A 23228-nucleotide genomic window follows, 5' to 3' on the forward strand; every position below is an offset into this window, starting at 1 on the left:
AAATACACGGAGATTTGATTCATTCTCCACCATCCGAGTTGCACACAATGTCGGCACCATGGCCCTTCGTTGCCTGGGGCATGGATGTGATTGGACCAATTGAGCCGGCAGCATCCAATGGACACAGGTTCATTCTGGTAGCTATTGATTATTTTACCAAATGGGTTGAGGCCAAGACATTCAAATCAGTGACCAAGAAAGCTGTGGTCGATTTTGTCCACTCAAATATCATATGTCGATTCGGAATCCCGAAGGTGATCATCACAGATAACGGTGCTAATCTTAACAACAACTTAATGAAGGAAGTATGTCAACAGTTTAAGATTACACATCGTAACTCTACCCCATATCGGCCCAATGCGAATGGAGCAGTAGAAGCAGCCAACAAAAACATAAAGAAGATACTTCGGAAAATGGTAGAAGGTTCAAAACAATGGCATGAAAAATTACCATTTGCATTATTGGGATACCGCACTACTGTTCGCACTTCAGTAGGAGCCACTCCTTATTTGTTGGTATATGGCACTGAAGCAGTAATTCCTGCAGAAGTTGAGATTCCTTCCCTTCGGATCATCGCCGAAGCAAAGATTGATGATGATGAATGGGTCAAAACCCGTCTGGAACAGTTAAACTTGATTGATGAAAAATGATTGACCGCAGTATGCCATGGTCAATTATATCAAAGAAGAATAGAAAGAGCATACAACAAAAAGGTGCATCCTCGGAAATTTGAAGTAGGTCAGCATGTGCTGAAACGTATTCTTCCACATCAGGTTGAAGCAAAAGGCAAATTTGCCCCGAATTGGCAAGGACCATTCATTGTGACCAGAGTATTATCGAATGGTGCACTATGTTTAACAGATATTGAAGGCAAATGCATAGATATGGCGATCAATTCTGACGCGGTAAAGAGATATTATGCATAACTTTTTGAATGTTTGTATTTAGCACTATTTCGAAGATTGGAATGACAAAGGCAATTTATTCTGCTATCCAAACACTATACCATTTGCTTTCCCTTTGAGCCATACTTGTTTCTTTCTTACCCCCTCTCTTGGAAGCAATGAAATTCAAAAAAAAAACATCACTATTATTAGGTGAACTACGTTTGACCTGATTCCTCAAAGAAGGATACGTAGGCGCCTCACGGCTCGGTCATAGGGTGCACAATGTACATGATGTGCACAAAAAGTTATGTCAAGCGACCTCAATCAAAAACTGGGGCAGAAATTGTATTGGAAATAAGAAAAGATTCCAAGAGTTGTAATTTTAAACCCATACCAGAACTATTTAGCTGTTAATACCTTTTCCATTTCTAGCCCCATACCAGAAAGACCTTTCGACCAATCTTAGAAAAATGCTGAGTCAAACAAATGAAGATGGTTCATAATACTCTGGTACAAACAAGAAAAGAAAGTAAAAATGAGAGAGTCTTATAGGTGAAAACCCACACGGGCACCATAAGGCGACGGAAGTTGAGAGAAAAGTAAAATAAGAGAGTCTTATTGGTGAAAACCTTCATAGGCACCCTAAGGCGAAAAGGAAGTGAGAAATGAACAAATGAGGAAAGTTTATCGGTGAAAACTCTTTGAGACGTTGCAAGTCCAACAAGTCTGTGAAATGAAAAATGAAGTTGGGTTATGGAAATTTTGGCAAAAACAAAAATGAGACAATTGAAAGGAGATTGATTAAAAGACTGGGTTGATTAATCCGAAATGCATACCATGATCATTGGTGCCAGTAACTCCAATCAGATAAGTGTTTATTCTTTCTCCAACAGTCATCCAAAATTGGATTTTTCTTTTCATTCTATAATTGTCGAAATCAACGTGTTTCGTCACTAATAATCTTACTTTTCTAAAAGCTTTGAGATAAGTTTTATTCCAAACAAATAAGAAGGAATGTCAAGGTATACTACCGAGATTCAAGGTTACAAAATACATCCACGAAAGGTGGGAGATAAAAGATATGGGTGTAAGAAAGGTGAAATTAAAAATGGATCAGCAAAGTCAGAAGGGACATATGAGTACAGTTAAAAGGGTTTGAAGGAAAACATACAGAGGGGAATCCTATAGTCAAGGATCAATTACAAGGACAAAACAGTCTTTTCAACCATTCCAAGGCAACAAAGAGAAACGAAGAGAAGCCTCACCATCGGCAAGAATGCCCCATTTAACCACCCTGCTTTAAACTAAAAAAGTTTTCTTTGATTTAAAAGTCAGGCGTCCACCTGGAGAATGAGGATGAAGAATTGAAGAAGTCAGGCGTCCACCTGGAGAATGAGGATGAAGAAATTGAAGAAATCAGGCGTCCACCTGAAGAATGAGGATGAAGAAGTTGAAGAAGTCAGGCGTCCACCTGGAGAATGAGGATGAGAATTAAAGAAGTCAGGCGTCCACCTGGAGAATGAGGATGAAGAATTAAAGAAGTCAGGCGTCCACCTGGAGAATGAGGATGAAGAATTAAAGAAGTCAGGCGTCCACCTGGAGAATGAGGATGAAGAATTGAAGAAGTCAGGCGTCCACCTGGAGAATGAGGATGAAGAATTGAAGAAGTCAGGCGTCCACCTGGAGAATGAGGATGAAGAATTGAAGAAGTCAGGCGTCCACCTGGAGAATGAGGATGAGAACTAAAGAAGTCAGACATCCACCTGGAGAATGAGGATGAGAAAAGAAGAAGTCAGGCGTCCACCTGGAGAATGAGGATGAAGAAGTGAAGAAGTCAGGCGTCCACCTGGAGAATGAGAATGAAGAATTGAAGAAGTCAGGCGTCCACCTGGAGAATGAGGATGAGAAAAGAAGAAGTCAGGCGTCCACCTGGAGAATGAGGATGAAGAATTGAAGAAGTCAGGCGTCCACCTGGAGAATGAGGATGAAGAATTGAAGAAGTCAGGCGTCCACCTGGAGAATGAGGATGAGAATTAAAGAAGTCAGGCGTCCACCTGGAGAATGAGGATGAGAAATTTAAAGAAGTCAGGCGTCCACCTGGAGAATGAGGATGAAGAATTAAAAAAAAGTCAGGCGTCCATCTGGAGAATGAGGATGAGAATTAAAGAAGTCAGGCGTCCACCTGGAGAATGAGGATGAGAATTGAAGAAGTCAGGCATCCACCTGGAGAATAAGGATGAGAAAAAAAAGTCAGGCGTCCACCTGGAGAATGAGGATGAAGAATTGAAGAAGTCAGGCGTCCACCTGGAGAATGAGGATGAAGAATTGAAGAAGTCAGCCGTCCACCTGGAGAATGAGGATGAGAATTAAAGAAGTCAGGCGTCTACCTGGAGAATGAGGATGAGAAAAGAAGAAGTCAGGCGTCCACCTGGAGAATGAGGATGAAGAATTGAAGAAGTCAGGCGTCCACCTGGAGAATGAGGATGAAGAATTGAAGAAGTCAGGCGTCCACCTGGAGAATGAGGATGAGAATTAAAGAAGTCAGGCGTCCACCTGGAGAATGAGGATGAAGAATTGAAGAAGTCAGGCGTCCACCTGGAGAATGAGGATGAAGAATTGAAGAAGTCAGGCGTCCACCTGGAGAATGAGGATGAAGAATTGAAGAAGTCAGGCGTCCACCTGGAGAATGAGGATGAGAATTAAAGAAGTCAGGCGTCCACCTGGAGAATGAGGATGAGAAAAGAAGAAGTCAGGCGTCCACCTGGAGAATGAGGATGAAGAATTGAAGAAGTCAGGCGTCCACCTGGAGAATGAGGATGAAGAATTGAAGAAGTCAGGCGTCCACCTGGAGAATGAGGATGAGAATTAAAGAAGTCAGGCGTCCACCTGGAGAATGAGGATTAAGAATTGAAGAAGTCAGGCGTCCACCTGGAGAATGAGGATGAAGAATTAAAGAAGTCAGGCGTCCACCTGGAGAATGAGGATGAGAATTAAAGAAGTCAGGCGTCCACCTGGAGAATGAGGATGAGAAAAGAAGAAGTCAGGCGTCCACCTGGAGAATGAGGATGAAGAATTGAAGAAATCAGGCGTCCACCTGGAGAATGAGGATGAGAATTAAAGAAGTCAGGCGTCCACCTGGAGAATGAGGATGAGAAAAGAAGAAGTCAGGCGTCCACCTGGAGAATGAGGATGAGAAAAAAAAGTCAGGCGTCCACCTGGAGAATGAGGATGAGAAAAAGAAGTCAGGCGTCCACCTGGAGAATGAGGATGAAGAATTAAAGAAGTCAGGCGTCCACCTGGAGAATGAGGATGAAGCAAAAAAGAAGTCAGACGTCCACCTGGAGAATGAGGATGAAGAAAGAAAAGAAGCAGTCAAGGCACCCACCTGAAGAACGAGGGAATGAAATTGAAGTGTTGAAATCAAAAGCCCGCTCATATGAAAAAGGAGCACACTTAGAATCAATAAAGCAGAGGAGTCCAACAGAATCCCCAGCAAGAAACAACAAGAGTTCCAAAAGGAATACGGAATAAGCCAAATGCCCAAGAGTCACCAAGATATCAAGACAACAAGAAACGCAAGGGCATGATCTAGATAAGATTTTTATAATTCATGTACCATAGTCTAGTTTAGCTTTTTGTATTTCCTTTAAAGTAAGGTGTAATAAGGAGGTCAGCAAGCAGTAAAAACAGCACGAAGCAGCAGTAACATCACAATCCCACGGTAGTCCCAGCTACCCCAAAATTCCTGAACTACATTGACCTGATTCCTTTATAGCCAAGGATATGTAGGAAACCTTTGAAGCAGAGGTTCGGTCAAATCTTTCTAAAAATGCTTCCCACGGAGTATTCGAACGGGCAAAAAATCGCTCGTATCCGCTCACTTTATCTTTGCACGAAAACTCTTCGAGTTTCCGCACAAAGAGGGGCAGCTGTGAGCACGTGATTTTTGCCTTACGAAAAACTACTCCAAAATAAATCCAAAGATAAAATAAATTTCTTTTACTGTGTAATTTTTTGAATTTGCGTGGTGATTAAATACTTGTGTTATGTTCGTAAGTGTTTACATTGTCATAATAAAATGAAAAAAAATAAAATAAAATACATATTGCATGCATATAGGATTTAATTATGCATTTAAAAGATAATTTAAATAAAATCACAAAAAATATGCAATCGTTCTATTTTAAATATTCCACTGTGTGATTGATGTTTTGTCTATGTGTTAAATAATTGTTATAGAGTAATTAATATATTTTTGTGAAGTTAAAATTATTTTATAGTTAATATTAAAAATTTAAATTAGAAAAAAATGAAAAATATATATATATATATATATACAAAATCGGACCTGGATTAAAATCCAGGCCCAAAACATTTTAACCCCCCACAGCCCAATCCTTTAGCCCAGGTCCGGTCCAAACCAGACGAACCAAAACGACAGCGTTTGGTCGTGGCTTCTCAGAAACCGTTGGATCAAATCCAACCAACGGTCAAGATCTCACCCCCTTTACCCGTAACCCGTAACCCGATCCAGTGACCCGACTCAGCCGACCCTGGCATTAAACCAAACGACATCGTTTGGTTTAATGAATTGATCCTGGCCCTTCATCTTACTTGATCGGACGGACAATATCAATCCACCCCACCCCTATATAAGTCCCAAGCCCTTACCCCGGCCCCTAACTGAACACCCCCCTCCTACACTGTTCATCATCGTCCCCCAAACCCCCACTCCTAACCCTAGCCGCCCTAGGATCCCACCGCCTGAAACAACGCCGCCGGTCACCAAAATAACACCATAGAATCCCCTGAACATCCTCTACACAAATCTAACATTGGTTTCCTTCGAATCAGGTCCCAACTCTTCGAATCTTAAATCGAAGGTTGGCCTGAAAACCTTACCTTCTCCGATGGCTTCCAAAATAACACCACAACTTCCCCTAGATACCCTCATCACGGATCTGTTAGTTGCATGGTTCGAATCATACTGGAACTACTCGAATCTTCATTTGAAGATTCGAGTACAACCTGACCTTATCCCAACCTATTTCAAACTAATACCAAATGACCCCTAGGCCTCCCTCACCCTTGTGTCATCTTTGGTTCCCTTCGAATCTGCCCAAAAGTGTTCGGATTTAAGATCCAGGAATTTGAAACCCTAAAAATTTTCCAATCTTGGAATTTTTCCGATTCGAGTGAAGGACTGAGGTCTAAGAGACTTTAATCGAGGTATTCTCAACTGAGAATACTTCGAGTAAAGTCTGTTCAGCCTCAAAAATGTCCGAATCCAAGTTGAGTTGAGTCCGGATGAATTGAAGGTTCAGAGGTAATTTTCTGTTGCTTATGTGTATTCTACGTGTATTCTACGTTCGTTCATTGGTTTGTTTGATTTTCTATATAATTTTCTAGTCAATTTTGTTATACTGTCCCCTACCCGTATACTTGATTCCAAATGTGAATTATTTCTGTTGGTTGTGATTGTTTACAATGTGTGTAATCGACTCGTTTAAGTTCGTCGATTAGTTATATTATGAATTTTCATTTCTGAAAATGCTGACTGAAACAGTCTGCTTCTATTGTTTTAGACTGATTATGGACAAATGTTGTAAATAGTCAACTGATTAATACTCGTCAATTAAATCATGTTTGTTTGTGAATCAGTGAATTCAAATGTATGATGTATATGTTGTTTTCTGAACAGGGCATTGTCAGTATATTGACAATGCTCCTGTGTATGTTTGATCTTAGTTCAATTTGAAGATCAGTTTGAATTATTATGCTGAACTCAGTGTAATATTGTTGTAATGTCAAGTTTGAATTCAAGTTTACAAATGTTGATTGGATATAATTGTGTTAGGGGGTTACATTCTTAGTCAGGATTCAGTCCAAACTTTAGGATTGGTTTGTAGCTGTTTTAAATCAGATTAATAATCAGGCTTATACAGATTTTAAAATCTGTATTGTTAAGATGCTAAATTTAAGGCAGTAATACCAGTAGAAAACAGTAAATCTGGACATTTCTGGGATAAAACAATGAGGATAATATGTTAATAGCAATGTGCTGAAAGTGAAAAGTTAGTGGCTATTATTTAAAGTGATAATGGGAAACAAAGAGTAATGGGGCTGCTGAAAATCAGGATAAGGGCACTTAGATTTAAAGTATTCAAAAGTAGTTTTAATGGAACTTTTCTGATTTTTAAAAAAAAGAGAAAGGGTCCAGGCAGCACAAAAAGAAAGGGGGCATACCTGTATAAATACAGGGACAGATTTAAAAGGAAGGGGATCAGTTTCAGAAAAAGAGAGTTTGGAGAGATTTTGAAAGAAAAAATCTGATTTATCAGTGAGACAGAAAACAGAATTAAGGAGACAGACTTTAAGAGATTTAGAGAGGAAGAGAAAAAATCTGAAAAAGATACAGTTTTCAGACAGAGAGATAGAGCTTAAGGGGACTGGAAGGGTTACAGTCATAATAAATTTGAAGGAGGGTTACAGTCACACACACACACAGATACAACAACAACAATAGAAAATCAGAAAAATGGGAATTTGAAACCGAAAAGAAATTGAAATCTGAAATATTGTTCTTTTGTTGAATCTGTTCAACTTTACTTGGTTCCACTGATTCAGTTAACATCTGAAGTGTCTTTTAAAAAATAACTGTACTGTGCCTGTTTTCTTCGGATCTTATTATTGCTCAAATCTGTGGGAATACTGGTATTTTGCTGTTTTGTTACTGCTGCAACTGCTGAAACTTACTTCTTCTACCTCCATTTCCAGGTACATATCCTTTTAAATTCTATGTTGGAAAGAGATTCAGTATGACGGATAAATGAAGTTTGAATTGTAATAATATCTTTATTCATTTGAGATCTTTAATTAAAAATTCAGTTTTGTTTCTGGATCAAATAAGTAGTATATGTTGATAGGATGACTGTAAGTTAAATATCCTTTATTGAAGACTGTATAAGTGTTGTAACAAGGTTAATTTTCTATCTCCAGTGTTATTGTAATAAGACGAAGTTGGGACAAGTAACTAGGCCGGGTAGACTTTCGTGCTCCCGGTACGTTGCCCCCGCTTCGGCTCAAACTGTCCGTTTGGGTAAGCCAGGGCTAGATCAATATGCCTCAGGTTTTTTTCACTTAGAATAACTCAGCTTCATGCCGGATCCCTAGTAGGAGCGATTGTTTGCATCACGTGCATTTGACTTTGGAGACTCAACACAGGGGTTGGGTCTGTCTAGGACAGGTGTACCAAAAAAAAATGACCATCCTGATGCATCTTACTTGCTGCTACTTTTGTTAAAGATTTGTTTTTTTTCCTTTGTCTTTTATTCTGTTCCCTTTTATCTTTTCCTTTCATAGAAATTTCCCCAGTAGAGTCTGTTTGGTCAAGACCAGTGGGAAATGACTTCAAAGTAGACCATCAGCTTTCCAAGATAAGATCTGACTAGTACATCCAAGTGATATAGTCAGGAAGGAACAAGCGCGAGGCCAGTGTCAAGAAAGATATCCCCAGCAAAAGGATTGACGAGTGTCAAGAGGGATATCCTTGCCGAAATCAAAGGTTATTAAACCTCAAGACCAGAGCCCGTGGACAAAACAAGAAAAACAATAAGCATGATTTGGGAAATTCATGCGAGACTAAAAGGTCGGGAAAATGCAAGTTTCCGAGCCATGCCACGAAAGAAGAGGGATATCCCCAGCAGAAAAGGATTATCCCCAGCAAATAATATCATCCCCAACAAGTTGTGGAAAGTAGAGCAAGGAAGGGAAAAAGGGAAAACCATCCCAGTGGGAGTATCACAACCAACCACCACGTTTTAAACTAACAAATTTTGTTTGATTTGAAACAGGTAAAGGGAATGACATTGATGACAGAAATGCATGCCATAAGGGAGACTGTAAAACTGGGGCAGAAAATTTTCCTTTCATTTGGAAAATTTTCTGGAAGTCAACCCACTCGAGGAAGAATAAAGATAACACCAGTCTCAAGGGAAGTGGTCATTGAACCAGTGTTGCCCCCGACATAATAAGTTTCCAATGAAGGAAGTTGTTCCCCAGTAGAGTCGCCAAAGCTGTCGCACCTCCTTTTTACATACCCGAGAGGGTGCGTAGAGAGTTTTCTCCAATTAAAGGACAGTCGAAACATGATTTGTTTGTTTGTTTCAGAGTCGCCACCTGGGAATTTTAAGGCGTCCCAAGTCACCGGTTTTAATCCCTGAATCGAGGAGAATATAACTCTGTCTATTTAACAGTCTGCGCACCAGAAATCCGGATAAGGAATTCTGTTAACCCGGGAGAAGGTGTTAGGCATTCCCGAGTTCCGTGGTTCCAGCACGGTCGCTCAACTGTTATATTCGGCTTGATTATTTTGATTTGTAAAATACATTTTTATTGCATGATTTTATTGTTACCGCTTCTATTTAGATTTAAAGACCCTTCTTTGAATCGAATCACGCGTACGTGTATCCGTTTTATATATTATATATATTTTAACGTGAAAAATCGTGTCACGCGTACGTATACACAATGATATTGATAATATAATAATTATTATTTTTTTTCGAAATTTTTTATTAATAAAAAAAAAGACTAATTCGAAATTGTGCTTAAAATAAAATTAAGAACGTTCGTCGCTCTTTTCTTCTTTTATTTTTCTAAAACTAAATTATAAAAATACTTAAACTATTATTAAGAACTAAATTAAGTTATAAAAGCGCAAATTAACTCCAAATAAAAATTAACGCACAATTAAGTATTAATTAAGCATAAAATTGTATATTTGGACATTAAATGCTAAAAATGCAAACGATGCCTATTTTTGTAATTTTTTAATTTTTGTAAAACAAATTTAATTACTAACAATTATAGAATTAAATCCTACATGCAAATGCGACATATTTTTGTATTTTTTATTAATTTAGCAAATAAACACGCACAGACAAATACAAATAATTATTCAAAATATCACAAAATATCACAAAATTGCACACCAAAGAAAAATCATTTTATTTTTGAATTTTTTGGGAGTAATTCTCATATAGGGCAAAAATCACGTGCTTACAGGAAGCACGAGTAGATACTCAAAAGATTCAACACCGGTACCTATTTAAGTCCAAAAATCAAAGGGAATGAATGTGACAGTTCACGGGAGTACAGATAGAGTATTTAATGAGCCTTAAATACGGAAAACGTTAGAGAATTTGTATTAAATACAATGATTATGTAACATAGCATTTAATGTCTTTAATTGCCTATAATGGCCTTATTATGATAAATGCAAAACGCATATCTCCAAAGTATCTATAAAAGGGAGAGAATTGATCAATTGTAAAGACACAAAATATTATCTGAATATACCGATTTACTTATTTTTCTTCCGATTATATTGCTAGTCAAATTACTTTCTTTCATACATACTTTTGATTATCAGTTGCCCGAGTTCTTCTAAATTTTTTGGTTTACCGAAATCTCATTTTTTGGTTAAACAACAAAAAGGAAAAAGTTAGATCATGTGATCTACAGAGAACCACTAGTGCATGTCATGTTCCTTCACAACGCCGTACGTTATCAAAAGCATGCATCTAACGCAGCAGCCAATCCTGTTCAAACTTCCACCATCGTCGTTGGTAGAAACACCTCATCAGAGGTGGCTAAGGCTACAATTAGCCGACAGCTCCTTGGCTGGGCTGTGGCAAAATCAAGAATTCAAAAATAGAGAGATTTCAAACAATAATGTACGAATGCAACATGAGTTTCAAGCTTATGATCTAAAGTAATTTTTCCATCACCTTTTTGTATTACACGAAAACTTCCCTATGCCAAAAGAGTTCAACTTTGCTCTATTTGTATTGTATAATTTTTGATTAAGGATCTTTAATACATCCACCTATGATTTCCTGGTCAACAACCATCTGCAGTGGCGGATGGAGCTCTCAATCCAAACCTAGTATTTTTTATGTGGCATAGATATATAAATGTAACAAATCCGATATTACACCCAACCAACTAATTATATTAACTCAACAGTAATTGTGATTACAATGTAGATACTAACGATAGTAAGAATAGAGCAACAAAAATCTAAGAAGAAAGGGGATGAGAATGAGACTGATACAGAATTGGAGATGAGAAATATAGAAGAACGAAGATGAGAACACAGAGTTAAGACTTGACAAATTCAGCATAAAGAATACTCTATCCCCTCTGCTATACTTATAACTAATTTTCCCCTGCCTACATTCAACCTGGGTCCCACAAATAATTATTTAAATTTCCAAACATGCCCTTCACTGAGTTACTCACTAAGTTCACAACAATACCTCCCGCCTAAAAAAGAACCCTGTCCTCAAGGTTTGGGTAGAGTAATGTTATTTGTTGCAAGAACCTTGCTCTATAGAAGTGGAACCCATCAGCCGAAGTCATACGAATCCATAAAATAATATGCACTGTTCTTCTCACTCTCTTTGGTGACACATTTATCTTTTAGAAGGTTAATGAATTAAGTCATGATACCTAACCAACACTTTCTTTAGGGCCTGCTTAGCCCAATAATCTCCGATGACCTTCTTTTTATTTGCCAGAACTATTAGCCAAGCTTGATATGGTGGTCCGTGAATGAGTGTACTATATTCCTCTTCTAGTGTTTGGTAAATCAATGCAGTCCTCCACCAGAATAGAACTTTGAATGGGTTTATGCATGTGTAGACATTATCCATAACAGATAAAATTTCATCTCTATGAATGTTGAAAAAAAATTCAACCATCTGATAATCCTCCCCAGCATATAATCCATCCTGGTAAGCGCCAAAACGAGGATGGCTGAGTTTTTGCCTAGTCACTGCCTCATATAAATGAAGTGCTAAATGAAGAAATACCATAGCGCACTCCGACCTAACATATGGACAACTATATGATTTAAAATTGTGCATCGTTTCATGCTTGCAAGGAACACCAAGTTGATCATTGTTGACATAGACAACTAAACCAAGTTGTGGTTACTCCCGGGTCTTTGCGAGAATTTCCAAAAGCTCAAGTCTCTGAAGAATATTATCTCGAGGAGTGGCTGTAAATGGCTTCAGTTGATGATACTCAGTAATCTCACAACATATATCTAATGCAATTCCTTCTCCAGTGATGCTCGCAAGAACGTGTCCAAGGCATTCCTTCCTTTTCCAATAGGACAACTTCAGATTGAAGAACCAGAATAATGACAGTGGGAATAACCAGTCCACTTGCAAGTTGTAAAACTTCATACATGACACCCAATGAAGCATTCACCCCGATGTTTATAATAGCACAACCCACCTCCTCCCTTGTGTCAATAAGAAAATGGACAGTAGAAGGAGAAGTACCATCCAACATAAAACCAAAGTTGATAATTGTCAAGAAGGTGATGTTGCATACATGTATCTGTCCAAGTTTTCTTAGAAATCCATCAGTAATGGTAGCATTAACATATGTACTGGCAACAACAACTTGTATTAAAATATTTTTGCCCACACATTCTATTGGCACCCAAGCACATGCATCAACAATATGTCTCAACTGAAGTTTCAAAGGTGTAATACAAGAATTCCACAAGGTTAGCGTTATGAACTTATCAGGCTTTAAGCTGCCCGAAGCATCGCAGAATACACAATCTCTTGCTACTCTAATGGATGTGGTAAGCAAAGTAGATCCAAGATCAAATGGAAACTCTAATCCGAATTGAACAGGGAAAAATTGATGCAAAGTTGTTATAAGTACATCATGACAAAGTGCATTGCAGTGATAACATATACCTCTTCTTATAAGCTGAGCATAATTGCAAGCGCAAAGAATACAAGGCATCTCCTCCAAGTATTGAGCAAGCCCTAGTCGACGTTGAAGGCATACTTTGCTGGAATTTCCAACAACCTTCTAAAACTTTGTGATTATCAAAACGACTAGGTCATAGGGAATACAGAATATAGAATTAATCTGCAATGAAGGCTTCTCTGCAATTGCAGCAACAAAGTCTAGAGGTTCGTTTTTAATGAGAACAATTTTTGCCTCATCATTCTTCATTTCAGTGTTAGAGTCGTTATTGCAAGCAGTTGCCTTAGTGGTATGTATTGTTAGCTTACTCACCTTGTGTGGATCCTGAATCGTAAGCTGACCAAGCTTGGCAGATATACTAAGAGAAGTCGCATCTTTGGACCTATCAGACAATTCATCGAACATCTTACACGCATTGATACTGCTTTCGCAATCAGACTGCTCACCACAGTATTGCGGCAATTGTGAGGTGGTTATACTGCTCCATTATGGAGGAACATATGCAAGGCATGGAGAAAGAATAGCTTCAAAATGACTTTCTGTCATGCCCCCAAATCCCCGGTCGTGATGACGCCTATCACAATACTAGGCAAGCCAACCCGATCAAGTATCCTTAACAAATTTCTTTTAGTAATTTTTTTTCTAACATCAATTAAGTCTCAATTTCTCATAAGAAATATTTAAATCACTGAAATATGCAAAAACAATAAAACATTAAACCAACACAGCCCATCAATCTGGTGTCACGAGTCTAGAGCCTCTAAATATACAAATCCGATTGTCTAATACATAACAAGTCTAAATACAGAAAAACAAGGATAGGAAGCAAGAAAGCAGGGTTGCGGGTGCCATGCAACTACCTTGCAGTCTCCGGCAAACTCTGACAATGTTAAGGACCCTCACTCTACCGCTCGGGCACCTGGATCTACACACAAGGTGAAAGGAGTAACGTGAGTATGCCAACTCAGTAAGTAACTAAAGTAAATAAGGTCTGAGTGCAGTGACGAGTAGTTAAATCATATAAAAGAGTATACAACATAATATCAAGTCAAACTCAATAGTTTTAAAGCCAGTTGCTTCGTAAAACTTCAGTTTCAATTGTGTTACTTTGAAATCATTTACTTAGCAGTTCTTCAAGAGGCTCATTATAAAAGAAGAGTGAAATTAGCAAAGATATCATAAATAGGCCCCTCGGGCAAGGTATCACTCATAAATATAGCCTCTCGGGCAAGCCTCTCGGTCGCTCGTGACTTAGCTCTCATCACTCAGTACTCACACTCAGCACTCAAGCTCAATAATATCTCATAATAGTAATAATCATAGTAACCGCTGCGGCATGCAGCCCGATCCATAGTTTATAGTCGACTACGCTCACTAGGGGTATACAGACTCCAGGGGGGCTCCTACAGCCCAAGTGTCATATCGCTGTAGTATGCAGCCCGATCCAATATATATATCGCTGCGGCATGCAGCCTGATCCATATAAGTATCGCTACGGCGTGCAACCCGATCCATAACATATACATATAATATTACTGCGGCGTGCATCCCGATCCGTAATATATATAATCCTCACCATTAGGTCCTCGACCTCTCTCAGTCATTAACTTCATAGCCACTCGGGCATAACAATGGAAATCAGGGAAACTCAGCCTCACAGTCCTCACATCTAAGAAGTAGAGTGATAAAAACCAATTTTAAATAATAAACAGGTAAAACATGACTGAGGATATGTTTTCAAACAAATAGAGTCCTCACATCTAAGAAGTAGAGTGATAAAAACCAGTTTTAAATAATAAACAAGTTAAACATGACTGTGGATATGTTTTCAAACAAATAGAGTGATGAAAGCAGTAAAAATGCCTCTAAGGGTCTCAACAGGTCGACACCAGGCCCCAAACATGGCATACAACCCATCAGATAGTATCAATCTCTAAAATAAATCATAAGATTTAAAATCAAATACGCGGTTTAATAGTCGCTACAGACGAACCAAGTCACAATACCTTCTAGTGCACGCCCACACGCTCGTCACCTAGCATGTGCGTCATCTCATTTATCAAAACAATACGAAACACCGGGGTTTGTACCCTCAGTTCCAGATTTACAATGGTTACTTACCTCAAATCGGATGAAAATACTACTCTGCGACGCCTTTGCCTCTCACCTCGGCCTCAACTCACGTCGAATCTACCCAAAAATCAGAATCATAACATTAGAATATTCTAAGGGAATGAATCCCATGCAAAAATAATCAAATTATACCAAAAATCCCAAAATTGACCGAACCCGACCCCTGGGCCCACATCTCGAAATTCGATAAAATTTACATCCATGAAATCCTTATCACTCGATGAGTTCATTCATATCAAAAGTACCAAAATCCGACCACAATGTCCCCTCAAATCCTCAAGTCAAGGTCTCCAACACCAAGCCCTAATCCTCAATTTTTAACCCTTAATTTCCATTAATTTCAAGCCAAATCTGTAAAATAATGCCATAGGATCGATAACTAGGTTCAAAAATATTACCTCCAAATGTTATCCCTTGAATTCCTCTTCAAAACCTCCCAAAAAGCTCCCAATCCGACTTAAAAATGGTGGAAAATGGCTGAAATTTGCAAAGGCAAGCTTTTATACTTTCTGACCCAGGCTTTTCGCACCTACGGTCTCTTTCTTCGCTTTTGCGCTACCACTTCTACGGTCAAACTACTGCTTCTGCGGTTTTTACTTAAAACACTGGGGCCACACCTGCGACCTATCTTCCGCATCTACGGTCACACAAATGCGCCCAGGTACCCGCTTCTATGGCTCTGCCTGACTTGCCTCTTGGCCGCTTCTGCGGCTTGCCTTCTGCTTCTGCGGGCATTGCACCTACGGCCTCCCAACCACAGGTGCGGTTATGACAGCAACTGTCGCGCCACCTTTTTTCCCTCCCTTTTTTACAGGGAAGAAAGGTATGGGTTTCGATATTTATGGGTAATAACTCATTTCCTTTTAGGAATTGGGTATTTTGAAGAGTCGCCACCTAACGGATTATGGTACGTTAGTGAACCTAGAGCTATTAACTCTTGGATTGGTTCGCGTTACCAAAGATTTAGGGTAAGGGCTCGAAATAACCTTGAGGGGAAAGTGTTAGGCACCCCTCTCGGTCCACAACTGTGGGTCCGACCGAACTTATATTTATGAATAAGTCCTTTAACAAATAAGTAGTTGAAACAAATAATTACAAATAAAGCATGTTGGACATCGTATGACTCAAATAATAAGACACAAAATTTGAACAAGTTGTGTGCATAAAAAAGAAAGTAAAGTTTTAAGCAAAGGAAATTTGGGAAAGAGGGGTCCTAGGTTGGTTAGCCTACAGGATCACCCCATGCAATGCCCGACAAACACTCCTCAATGAGGGGTTACATGTGATATTAGCGTGTAGTCATCATATCCCGTTTTACCCAAGTCTCTCCCCTTGGTCATAGCCTAAAGCGTTCTAATAACCTTGACAATGCCTATGTGCACTACCCGTCCCTTTCTTGTGGACCTAAAGGTATTTTAGGACCTCTAAATCTGGGCAGTTCTAGACAACCCCTAAGGTGTTTTAAAAGGAGAAAATTCTAGGCGACATGCAAGAACACATAGGACTTAACAGCTAAATACAGAAAGAAACAGTTAAGAGGCCCAGTTTTACCTCCACAAGTAATGCACATAAGCAACATGTCTCAAGCACAATCAAGATCATTTTTATTAGAGAAAAGACCTAAACAGGACATCCAAGTGGGTGTCAATGCACAAAAATATGCAACTCTATTTTTTATAAACTCGACAGTAAGGTTCTAATCAATTTGCCTACTGATTTTAAAATCTGTTAAATCTGAACATTTTTAAATAGCAAAAAGGATACAGTTATCAGAGTTGCAGAATTTAGAATCGCCTTATAGGCTTGCCTAAACGCAGAATAGTGATGTCCTAAGCGCATGATAACTATGTTTGATGTAGTAAAATAGTGAGTATTTTTTAAAAACACACTCTTGCATTCCTATAGGCATGCTTTCTAGCAGTAGTGAATGAAGGCAATGTTTAAAAGATCGATTAAAGAAGCGGATAATTGATTAAGCCAATTTCAAATAAAATAACACGAATTGGACTGACTTGTATAACTAAATTAATTTCAATTCTATAGGCAGAATTCTGATTTTATTCCCTATAAGCATGGTATCTAATTGTTAAGAATTGGTGTTAGAAACTTATAAGCATGATATCTAATGAAAACAAATGTAAATACCCGTTGTAACTGAACCCGATCACATTCTATAAGCATGGTATCTACTTAAGAAGTTGATTTTTAACCTATAGACATGATTTCTATTATTGGAACCACTTAGAACCTATAGGCATGGTTTCTAGCATGGTAAGGCAAACATAACAAGTATATTAATATGATCCTATAGGCATGGTTTCTAGCATGGTAAAGCAGACATAGCAAGTATAAAATTCTATAGGCATGGTTTCTAGCATGGTAAAGCAGACATTGCAAGTATAAAATCCTATAGACATGGTTTCTACCCATACTACCCCACAGATATGTAACTACCAACCCCTTTATCACTAATCACCCCAATATTCATTTACAAATAATTATTATAAACCAAATGAATAAATTACATCAATAGATAAAAGAAAAAGAAGAAGTTACACTATAGGGAGCCTGAAGCAGGCCCAAGTGATTTCCCAAACCTCCAATAGCCTCAGATGCCAAATTCCATAGACAATATCATTGTCTAGGTGCGTCAGAGTTCCCTAAGGATCTCAAGGATCCCGGGAAGTGCTCACACCTAGACTTTATAACCAAAATTGAGTAAGTGCAGTGTGGAAGAGCCAGCTCTAGTGCGTCAGAGTTCAGAGGGATCTCATAAGGATCCCAAGGCAGTCACACACTGGAGGGGCAGAACTTAAGGACCTAAGAGTAGAGTGGGGTGCTTAACATAGTTTGAAAGGGTGTTCGTAAGAAAACAGTGTTAAAAGATACTTGTTTGAAATAATTTTGTAAAAACAACATAGGGAGTTATTCAATAAGACAATTTTGAAAAGAGTAAGGTGATCAACAAACAACAAACCAAACACAAAACCAGAAGAGGTTCATCAGCATTCCAAGACATAGAATCAAACAGGTACAAACATTCACTCAGGGGTAATGGGGGATTTGGGGCAAGTATAGGGCACATAGTAGGCAAAGATGCACATAGGTACAAAATTAGAGAAGTCTTAAAAGGGGTTCAAGGGATTAAGGTACAACATGAACTTCAGAATTAATACAAAATCAGACAGACTTAGGATAGCCAACTACTTTACAGAGGAAGGTGCATGCTAGAAATCAGAGAAACATAAGTAAAGAAGAGTCACATTGGGGGGTATACTAGAAAGGGATTCACGAGTAGGCTAATCCTAAGGGGGTTGGACATATTCAGAAGCATGCAGTAAAGAAGACAGTGAAGTAGACATGTTAGTTGCAAGTTGAACAGCAAAACCATAGACAGAAACATATTAGAAACATGACAAATTGAAGTAGTAGAAGAAGCATATTGTTTTTGAAACTGGAATCAAAATCAGCACATACCAGTGAAGAAAAATAGCAAGCACAAAGTGAAAGAGAACCCAATAGTTAGCCTTGGCTTGCAGCCGGCTAACTTAGAATAGTAGTAAGTAACACAAAAGAGAGCAGAAAGTTTTGAGTGTGAGAGAGAGAGAGTTTTGAACCAATGTGTTCGTGTCTTGATTGTTAATGAGAGAGCATATATATAGTAGTTCGAAACTAGGTAAAATAAGGCAAGAATCACAATTGTACAGTAATTATGGAATTCAGAACCAATTAGAGCAAAATTAGTACAAGTACTCCCTTAATTAAGGGAATCAGTTCAAGCGGTAAGAACAAGTAACAAATAAGGAAAGAAATCAATGCGTAACTGGAGCATAACAGACAAGGAAAATAATTCAAACATAGTAGGCATAGAGTAAACAATTAGGGCTAGGTTCAGAAAAACTCTAATTAAGGAGATAGTCAGTAAGAATCAAGTACCAATGCAGACAAGGTAAGCAAATCAATCAAATTGAGTAGAAAGGTAGGAATCGAAGGTTTAAAGGAAAGTGTTTGAATCAGACCAAGAAACAGGGAATTCAGAATCAATCAAAGAGAAAGTCATGAGTCAGTGTTTAGCATATAAATAAAGTAAGACTTGGATAGTCAAGAGTCGACATGCAACTCTAGCAAATATGAAAGTTAAACTATATTGATTCAACGAGAAAGATGCAAGTCTTGATGTGAACAGTCAAGATGAACATAAGCATATAGAATCAGTGTAAATTCAAGCTAAGAAACTCAGTAGAAACATATCAAGACAAGATAGTCACAAGAAATCACAGAAACTCAAAAACGAGAACCGGCCAGTCATGCTGATACACAGAACCAAACGAAGAACCTTAAAAAAATTAAGGCTTTCATCATAGACGAGTTAAAGATGTAGTAAACTCATAGAATCAATCAAGATATGTGTGAAATAGAAGTTTAAACACAAAGAATCAGTTAAACAAGGTTTTAAAAAGAAGTTCCGAAAACCTTAGTTTTAGAAGAAGATAAAAAACACTTGAAATCATATGATTCTTGTAAAGAACCTCAAGGACAGTATAAAACATTCAAGAAACAAACTCAAATCATCCTAGATCCGTACAGATCTAGGAAGTGTAGAAAAAAATTAGGGTTTCGAAAGAACCCATATAGAGATGAAGAAACATGTCCAGAAACTCAAAGATCGTAGCAAATATAGAATGATTTTGCTTGAAATCACACTAGAATAGCCAAGAACAAGCAGGATATGAACCCTAGATGCAAGTCGGCACGACCCTGGGCCCTTGAAGACCTTAGAGAAGGCAAGCGTGTCATGAAAGAAGCCATTGGAGGCTTAAGAGGTCACCGGAGATAGGAGGTCGGCGGTTGAAGATTAGTGTTAGGTTGAGAGTATTTTGAGAGCAGAGAGGATTTTAGGGCGGCGGATGTAGAGAAGTGATTAGGGTTAGGGGGTCGTTTGGAATTAAAAAGGAAAGAACAAACGAAGGCCGTTGATCTTTTAGATCAACGACCAGGATCTGATGGGGCCTTGGGTCGGGTAGGTGCATTTAGGGCCTGGGTTGGGTAATTTAATTAAGAATTGGGTTGGGTGTTGGGTTGAAATTAAGCTAAGATTGAAATACAATTTGGCTAAGTTTTAAATAGCCAATTTAAACCTATATAATTTGTAATAAATAATAGATGATTTCTAAAAAATAATTTCGTGTACTAAATGATTTAAAATAAATATTTAATATTTTAAAAATATAGAAGATCATTTTATGCATATAAATGTAATTATGCGTTAATAGGGCTAGTATTGCAAATATATGCAAATTAGTTTTAAAAATGCAAATGCAATTATAAAAAATGCACAAAAAATACTTAAGCACTATTTTGGCATAAATATAGGATTTAGATGGCTAAATTACTACAACAATAATTTGATGGATGATTATTGGAAATTTTATAAATAAAAAGGGAAGAATTAAATCATTTTAAAGCCTTTAAATTTATAGAAAAATTATAAAACCCTGTGCATGCTTATATATGCATATATATGCTATTTTTGAAAGTACATATGTCTATAAAAATATGTAGGAAAAAACTAGGTATTAACAACAACAAAATGCTCAGCTGTCCCAACTCTACTTCAAACTTTCCGCCAACCATCCGAAATTACCCCGAAGCCCCCGGGACCTCAACCAAAAGCACAAACCAGTCATATACCACTACCCAAACTTATACCAATCTCTAAAATACCTCAAACAACATCGAATCAACCAAATCACATCGAATTCAAGCCTAAGGTTCCAAAATCTTCCGAATTCCGCTTTTGATCAAAACGTCTATCAAACCACGTCCGAATGGCCTGAAATTTCGCACACACATCCCAAATGATACAACGAAAGTACTGCAATTCTCGAAATTCCATTACGACCCTTATATCAAAATCTCACATATCCACCAGAAAACGCCAAAATACCAATTTCGCCAATTCAAGCCTAAACCTATTACAGACCTCCAAAACACGTTCCGATCACACTCCTAAGTCCCAAATCATCTCCCGAAGCTATACGAACCATCGAAATTCACATCCGATCCCTATTTCACATAAGTCAACATCCGGTGGACTTTTCTAACTTAAGCTCAATCAAAAGAGACTAATAGCCTGTTTGGCCAAGCTGTAAAAATCAGCTTATTTTGAGAAGTGCTTTTTTTTCAAAAGTACTTTTGGTGAGAAGCAGTTTGTGTTTGACTAATTAGTTTGAAAAGCACTTCTGAGCAGCAATTAGTATTTGGCCAAGCTTTAAAAAACTGTTTCTAGTTGTATTTTTTCTCAAAAGTGCTTCTCAAAAATGTGCTTTTGGAGAGAAGCTACTTTTTTCTACTTCTCCAAAACTGCTTCTGCTTCTCCTCAAAAGCACTTTTTTTTCCTTCCAAAAGCTTGGCCAAACACCTCAATTTTGGCCAAAAATACTTTTGGCCAAAAAAGCACTTTTGGCCAAAAATAAGCTTGGCCAAACATGCTATAAGTGTCTCAAACCTCACCAAAACCTTTCCGAACCCGAGCCGACCAACCCGATAACACATCAATAAGAAGCAGAAATGGGGGAAATAGAGTGGTAACTCACGAGACGACCGTCCAGGTCGTCACACTTTCGTACTCAGCCATAGAGGTTACTTACCGGAGTTTCGCTAATCTCCCTTCTGCGGACACGAGCCCTTTCTGTTTAAATTGAATCCTCACCTTATCAACAAAATATTGCCAATCAATTAATTGATTGTTTCTAACTAACCACCCGTACCATTCCAATGCTTCACCTTGGAGGTAGAACGACTGTGAGCACCTAATATTTGCCTCACATATAAATTACTCCTCAAAAAATCCAAAAATAGCTTTAAACTATTTTTCTATATTTTTTACTTAGTTTGCTTTGTACATACTCATGTTTGATGCATTTTAAAGTTGCATTTTAAATCCTAAAAAAAATACAAAAGATATTTTGAATCTTTACATTTTTTAGATTTTAATTGCATAATTAATTGTATTTGTAAAACACTAAATACCAAAAAAATACATTAGTATCATTACATGCATTATTGGTTATTTAAATTAATTAATTGTTTAAAAATATGTAATTGGTTTAATTCTGCTAATTAGTTTGAATTAGAAGTGTTCAATAAATTGGCTATTTTTGAAATTAAAAGAAAGAAGAGAAAGGAGGCTATTTCTTGTTCAGACCCAAAAGTTGGGCTTTGTTTTTGGCCCAAATCTTGCCTCGACCCGCCAGCCCCAAATGGGTTCCCCCTCTTCATTAAAAGACCACCTTCTAAACCATAGGACAGAAAGAAGAGATCCCCACCCTGAAGAAGAAAAAAACGGCGCACCCCTCAACCTCTCCATCTTCAACAGAAGAACGGAGAACCCTCACCATTTTGGAAACCAGCAGCAATTCCCTCCTCTTCTCATCTTACTCTCCTCTAATCATCATCTCACTCCCATACACCAGAAAATCGACCCCCCTCCCCCCAATTCGATCATTTCGATTGAGAATAGAAGAAGTGCAAAATCAGGAGAAAATCAGTCTCCTCTAGTCTTCAATGGTATTTCAAATTCGAAAATTCATAAAGCATCTCTAGTTTCTTCTTTTGGATTTCGATTTCAAAAACCATGGATTGACGCTGAAACGGGAGTCCGATTATTGGAGTTGATGTTCAAGTTTGTTTCCAGTTGAGTTCCGATTATTTGCTGTTGTTGATTGCTGAAATTTCTGCTGAGCTTCAGTTGAGTTTGTCTCGGTTTTTAGTTAGTTTATTCGAGTTTTCTTGTTCAACCAGGTTAGTTTGAAGATTCTCTGTATTCCTGCTTGATTTTACATGAATAATTGATTGAAACTACTTCTGAACTTGTTGAATGAATCCTGTTAAATTCAATTATTGTGTTTATGAGTTAGTAATATTAGCCTTCATGATCTATGGTTAAAAAACAGATAGGTTCTGCTTAACACAACAGAATGTTCGTAGTTATTGTTACTGCTTTTTCATGCAATATTGGACTCTGAAAATCTGATGTAGTAGCTTTCCTATGTAGAAGCTTTTGATTAGGCATGATCTACTTTAACAAGATCTATAGCATTTGAACGTTGGTTACTATGAACTTCTGTGTTATATTTTGGCAGGAAATTAGTATATTTTCTCTCATGAATCTTACTTATTTCTAATATATTCCATCTATACAATGATATACTTTCTTTGAGACTTATTCTACTGTGTATACATCCTGAATAAATGTGTGACCATATACGGAAGCTATTCTATTTTGTCAAGTCATGGATAGGTCCTTGTAAATTCCATTTCCTTTGTGGCATGTTAAGTTTTCTTCCTAGAAATGTGGTTGATGAATTGATTCACTATGTGAAATGGAGTCATTACATTATATTAGCA

The sequence above is a fragment of the Nicotiana tabacum genome, chromosome 22 (assembly GCF_000715075.1).
Source record: "Nicotiana tabacum cultivar K326 chromosome 22, ASM71507v2, whole genome shotgun sequence".
NCBI classification, from domain to species: domain Eukaryota; kingdom Viridiplantae; phylum Streptophyta; class Magnoliopsida; order Solanales; family Solanaceae; genus Nicotiana; species Nicotiana tabacum.